Genomic DNA, 7,009 nt, shown 5'->3' on the forward strand with positions numbered 1-7,009 from the left:
CCCACGCGGGACAAGACATCTCTGACACCTCGCCCCTCATCGAGCATCCGATGTACTTCGTCAGCACGGTGTTACTCGACACATGCGCGCGCTATCCCATGCAGCAGAAGCTTCTGCTCACGCTTCTCGCCGCCTCTAGGAAGCTGCGTCTCTATTTCCATGGCGACCCCATCAAGGTCGTGTCAGTGTATCCCCTGGAGAAGATATTGCACAGCCCCGACATTGTGGGAAGTGTTGCGGAATGGAACATCGAGATGCAAGCCTTCTAGCTGGAGTTCAGTATGCCCAGGGTCATCGAGGGGGAGGCCCCAGCCGATTTCTTGGCAGCATGGAGCGATGCTCTGGATCGTGGGCCGGGCGAGGGCTAGTCCCTAACAACTAGTGACAAGGCACCTGACGGATGGATCATGCACTTTGACGGCAGGGCGCGGGAGCGGAGCCTTGCTCATCTTGCCAACCGAGGACAAGCTCTACTATGTTGTGCAACTTTCCTTCCAGCACGGCGAGAAGGTCTCCAACAACATCGCTGAGTACGAAGGCTTGATTGCTGGCCTTCGGGCCATGGCCGCCATGGGGATCAAGTGCCTCACCATCTAGGGAGACTCCCAACTCCTCGTCAACTTCTCCAACAAAGAGTACATGCCGAAGGACGAGCACATGGAGGCTTACCTAGAAGAGGTATGTAAAACTGAAAAGCGTTTCTTAGGCTTGGAATTGCATCACATTCCGTGGGGTGCGAATAAGGAAGCGGATGATATCACCAAAAGGGCGTCCCGCCATGAGCCCAGAGGCCCAGCATCTTCGAGGAGATGCTCCACAAGCCGTTAGCGCCCCCCATCCCCCCTGACCGCGGGATTGGCGTTGCTCAGGGAGGAGCTGCCACCGGCCCCAGCGTCAGGAGCCCCGGCTTGTGGACCGACCTCAGGAGCCCGCTTACTCCTGGCGCTGGAGCCTGAGGAGGACTGCTGGACCGAGGAGTTCAAGGCGTACCTACTCCGCGGCACCTTGCCAGAGAAACAGGAGGACACAGAGCGGGTAGTCCGCTAGGAGATTGCCTACTGCTTGCAGGACCACGAGTTGTACCGGCGATGCCCCAACGACGTCACGCTGCGATGCATATCCGAACAACAAGGGTGTGAGTTGATGGATGATATTGGGCATCACTCCTCGTCATGCACCCTCGAGGGCAAGGTGTTCCATAGCGGTTTCTACTAGCCAATGATGCCACCGAGCTAGTGTGCTCCTGCGAGGCCTGCCAGTTCCACACCAAGTAGATTTACCAGCCCACTCAAGGTCTCCAGACCATCCCGCTCTCATGGTCGTTCGCGGTCAGGGGGGTGGATATCCTGGGCCCTTTCCCTCGAGCAGCCAGTGGATACTGCTACCTCTATGTCTCCATCGACAAGTTCACCAAGTGGGCAGAGGTGGAGCATGTACGCGCCATCCCTACTAGCTCGGCCGTCAAGTTCATCAAGGGCCTTGTGAGCCGTTTTTCATGTGCCCGACTGTATCATCACTGACAATGGTTCCCAGTTCACAAGCAACCTCTTCAGGACATATTGCGCTAACCTTGGAACATCGATATGCTATGCTTCGGTCGCGCACCCATGGAGCAATGGCTAGGTCGAGTGCGCTAACATGGAGTTCTTGAGGAACCTCAAGACGAGGAGCTTCTAGAAGAAGCTCGAGACCTACGGCAGGGGTTGGTTCGGTGAGCTTCGGTCCTTGATGTGGTCTATCCGCACCACCACGACTAAGCCCACCAGCGAGACCCTGTCCTTCCTCGTCTACATAGTAAAGGCGGTCCTCCCTCACGAGGTCAAGCTCCGCTCCCCGCGGGTCCTGACATTTGACGAGGCACATTAGGATGCCTCGCGAGGGACAGACCTTGTGCTCGGGGTGGAAGCTCGTCGCCAAGCTTCACTCCGCACAGCAAGGTACCAGCAAGCGCTGCAGCGTTACCACTACTGCAGTGTCCGCTCCCAGACTATTGAGGTGGGTGACCTTGTCCTGAGGCGGGTCCTTTCTAGGGAGGGCCTTCAAAAGCTCTTGCCCATGTGGGAGGGCCCGTTCAGGGTCGCCCGCGTCTCCAGGCCTGGCGCCGTACATTTGGATACGCAGGATGGGGTCCCCATCCAGAACGCATGAAACATCCGGCACCTCCGGAGGTTCTACCCGTGACAATCTCACGTAATAATGAGTGGGGTTGTAAATGCCTCGGAGTCTCTTGAGCACATCCCCTAGGCCTTGCGTGGCCTCCCATCCACGCCCAAGTGGAAGCCCCATGCTCCGTGCTGGCGGATGACACGGTCAATCAGCGACTATGCACATGTCTAGTGGAAGCCCCACGATCCATGCTGGCGAAAGGACTAGAAGACTAGCATAGGTGCCAGGCACGGCTGTTCTCTTCCTTTGCTCTTGTATCACATTTGCTACTTCTTGGAATGAAATTCGCAGTTCTTGCGTCTTTATTCGGAAAAGCGGAGAGTTGCCTAGTCTTTCTTCTTCCAGCGGTTTTCATCTTCTCTTGAGTTTTGTCTTTAGGAAGTGTGGTGGCTGCCAGTTGCTCCCTCTTTCGTGTCCTGCGAGTGGGGGCTAGGCACGGTGTATATGCCTGAACCGGCCTGCTAGTAGGCCTGCTCGTGCGAACACCTCACTAAGGCCTTGGCAAAATCCTCGTGCGATGCTCTCAAGTGACCCATCGGCCCCTCAGCCTTAGGAGCGCTCACCTCATGGCCTCGTTGGGCGTCACGCCTTGGCGCACTAGTGATGGACGCCTCGCCTGTAGGCTCCAAAGACCTACGCAAGTGGCGCTCCGGAGGCCTGCTGGTGACTTACTATTCAAGGCTCCGGAGCCCGACAAGGGGCCTTCCTAGATCGCTCTGGCACCTTAACTGCGCCACCACCAGGAGAAGCTCACGACGAGCCGAGGCGCATCCCCGTGACAAGGGGACTTCTCAAGGACCGCGAGCACACAAGGCTAAGTTATACAAATCACTCCAGGAAGGAACCTTTCGATTAATGGTAATGTAATGTTGAGGCGCGATCAAGAAACACTAACATAAAGGAGCAAGCGCCGAAATTCATTACACACCCCCGCGGGGCTCTTGTCAAATTCTTGATGCTGGAAATAAAAAAGAAGAAAAGAAAAAGGGGGCGAAGCAAATGGAGTGGCCTCCCAAGGGTCGTTGCTCCTGAGGGATGGCTCTATCACCACCCATGCTTAGTCGGAGTGCTCCTCCTGCTTGACGGAGGCACGGTGACGAGGTGGCTCAGCATCCTCCTGAGCGGGAGCAAGACAGTGTGGTGGCCTGCCGCCCTCCTGACCCCGGGTACGGCGGCTCGTCATAGTCATGATCACTCGAGATCCCCCCGGAGAAGACGTCGTCGCTGCTGCTGGAGGTGTGGCGCCCAAGGGCAAGTTCATATCCGAGGACGCCACTGTCGTGCCGACCTCATCGTCCGAAGGGTGATCCTCATTGTCATCGCCCTTCAAGAAGCACCCCAGGCGGTTGCCGTCCTCCCTGGAGACCCTGACGAAGAGCGTTGCCACCCTGTCATACTTGAAGTGGAGGGTGCGCCTCCCCTTCAGGCTGCGGGCGTGGGCAAATGGCTACCATCCGCGGGTAAGGAACACATGGCCGATGGAGTTGACCTCCACCTCCACCCATAACGACCCATTGCAGCAGCCGTCGGGCTACAACCATAGCCCAACGGGTCCTGCTGCCGCTAGCTCCTCCATGAAGGAGTTTGGAAGCAGAAACCAAGTGCCTCGAGGGCCCACCACTCGCACGGCAACTCGCGCGCCGAGTCGCTCGAGCGTGCACGCGGGCATGGCAAACGGCTGGCCACGATGCACTTTCCCCCTTAGCCATGGTTGCTTGTGCCCCCACGACCACCCTCGCGGGGGAGTCCCATCTTGTGGATGTTCAGGTCGTTGCGCACCACCAGAGGCGGACACCCACGCCCCCATGAAGACGTGATCGGTGCATATGCAGATTTGAAGGGATAGTCACGCCCTCTCATAGGTGGCGGCACGTCCGACCCAGCCTTAGGGGCTTTCCCCTTCTCTTTGGCCAAGAACCTCCTCGGTGACGCCATGGTCGCTTCGGCAAGATGGCGATGCAATAGAATAAGAGGAGATTGCAGGCAAGAAGAAGAGAATGAGCTAGGGGGCTCTGCCTCCCTCGCCCCCTTATAGGCGGTCGAAGGCTAACCGGCGCCCTTCCACGTTACGGGCAATGATGATGCTGCTGCATGCGCCATGTAGTTGTCAAGTCGGGGCGGTTTCCGTGACGGCATGGGGAAGTCGAGTCGTCTGTGTCCCATCGAGTGCCACGCGTCAGCCTGGCCCGCAGGCGGTTGGGGCCCGCAGCACTTCACCCTTGCCCCTTGGCTTATCCTTGGAGCCAACCTGAGCACGCCTTGGGCCCGGGGGCTACTATCGGCGTCCTCGGAACCAGGGTACCCAAACTTGCCTGCCTGTAGCCCAAGGCGTGGAATGCTCGATGGCCTGGTATGGCCCATCTGCAAGAGCACCAAGACAAGACCCTCGCGAGGGGCCAAGCCTCGTGAGGCGGACAATGCCAAGACCTCCCAAAGGAGTGGCCTCCCCAGGTGGCCTCCTGAAGAGCGGAGAATTATATGGAGGTACCCAGCCTCATGAGGCTGTATGACATGAGCCATGACGACCAAGCGCAGGCAGACAATAGAGGGTGTAGAGGAGGCAATTTCCCCTTTGGTGCCAAGCAGGCAAGGACAGGCATGGGTTCCCGACGAATTTCGCAAAGGATTACATCCGGTGCTACAAGACCAACACCACATGATCGACAAGACGGAGGTCATCACCGAGCCCACCGCTGCATCCTGACCAGAAGCTTTGTAGGCGAAGATCACATTTCGTTAGGATTAGATGTACTACTTGTCCCCTTTCAAATTGGTCACTGTGGGATCACATCCCGCCTAAATTTTGGGGAGAGGACCAAGGCCACTATAAATATAGGTTATCCACCACCATAGATGCACATCACCAACATGGCCCTCGCGAGGCTTTTCATCCACTATACTAGTTCATGCTCAGCCCCTGGTGAGGCCAATCAACCACAAAGAAGGAGTAGGGTTTTACACCGCAAGGTGGCCCGAACCTGGGTCAACGGCCGTGTTCATCTTCTACCTCACCCTCACAAATCCGGCTAGGCTAGGCTGTGCGGGCGACAGGCTTTAGACTTAAGAGGTTGATACCTTCGTACACGCCCCAAAGTTCGAACCTTCTTAGGTATACAGAGCCCGAAATCCGACAGTGCCGGAGACGGTAGGAGTGGTGGGACGAGTAAAATGGCAGTTACCTCCTCGTGAACATGGGAGACCCACTAGCCATGACGTGGAGAGCCCGACACCATTCCACACGACTCATGGAAAAACAAGAAACTGACTCAATCATAGGTTAATGAAGAAGCAAGGAGAAACCTCAAGAGAGACTTGAATCCCTTAGTGGCATGGCTCAGGTGCTCGCTTGTGTAGTTGTTGGGGCCTACCCCAATGATACTCGGCAGCACGTATGGCCCAGGCCTGGGGGCTCCTGTCAGTACAACAAACATTTATGTTTGTTACCCAGACTTATACACAGGCCTGTTGGCATCGAATAGCTACGCCAACATACAAAGCAAGGCCAAGCCAGAGAAGAAAACTCTTAGTGAGATAAAAGGGTGGATCAAGAAGACCAAGAGAAGCTAGACAGCCAAGCATTACCTTGGGAAGGCCTCCCTTGCCGGGCAGGAGAGTCTGGCCGGGTCGAGGCCATCCCAGGGATAAGCCAAAGATTCCCTTGGCGGGCTTGCTGGTCCGCAAAGGGGAATCTCCCCGCCAAGGCTCCATGTAATGCCCCAAATCCGATGCGCCAAGTGTCTCCCAGTTATTCTCCGTCGTTGCCATGTCATTTTCTTGCATGTTGCACTTTGCTATATCATCATATGCCTTTCATCTGCTTGTTTTTCAAAACTTGCATCCGTTCGGGTCCTCCCAGTTCTCTCCCTTGTCCGTTCTGAGCCCCCACACTCTCGCACGCGCCCGCGGCACCTCCGAAATAGTATTTTATAAGTGGCATAAAACTGTTCTCGGAATGGGATGAAAGTTGGTGTGCAGTCTTATTATAGTGTAGACAGACCGCCTGCCAAATTTCATCGCATTCGGAGTCCGTTTGACTACCCAACCGTTAAAACATATAGCCGCATATAGTCGGTTTAATCGTCAGGCGTTTTCGGTATCTGGAAACCACGCCGGGCCACACTTCTCCCACTCTCTTCTCAGCCCGAGGCCTTCTACACAGCCCATCAGCCCAACCTACCCCTCCTCGTGCCCGGAACCATTGGATCGAGATCGGAGGGCTCTGAAGCCCCCAAAACCCTCAAACCCTAGCCCCTACCCCTTTATATACACCTACCAATGCCATTTTTAGCCTCCACCTACCCCTCCCCCTCAATTTCCGCGCCCCCAATCATCAGGCGCCGCCAACTCCCACCTTCTCCTTGTTTTCCGGCGAGCTCCTACCTCTCCTCGCCACTTGTCGCCTCCACAATGTCCGCGCCACCACCAGTCGCCGCTCCCCTTCAATCGGCGCGCGCCACGTCCTCCTTGCCACCTCACCCCGTCACCCCGCGTCCTTCCCGCGACTCCCCACCGCCATGGGCCCGCCAGGAGATCAGGCCCTGGGAGGCCCTCCCGAGCCCGCTTCACGGCCCAGCGCCCGAGCGCCTCCGCTCCCTGGAGCTCCTCCCGATCTGCCCCGCTCGAGCTCATCCGAGGGAAGGCACCCCTTGAGCAGACCCGACTCCGCCGCCCGGACCCCTCGGCCTCGCCGCCGGCGATGAACTCGGGCGGCTAGGCCAGCCCCTCACCTCCGTCTGCGTCCTTCTTCCCCTCATCTGCCGATCTCTCTCTTCCTCTCTGATGCAGCCGCGCCCCCGCCATTGCAGGATCCGCCACTGCTGCTGTGAAGCTCCATCACCGCCCG

The sequence above is a fragment of the Triticum dicoccoides genome, chromosome 4B (assembly GCF_002162155.2).
Source record: "Triticum dicoccoides isolate Atlit2015 ecotype Zavitan chromosome 4B, WEW_v2.0, whole genome shotgun sequence".
In the NCBI taxonomy this organism is placed as follows: Eukaryota; Viridiplantae; Streptophyta; class Magnoliopsida; order Poales; family Poaceae; genus Triticum; species Triticum dicoccoides.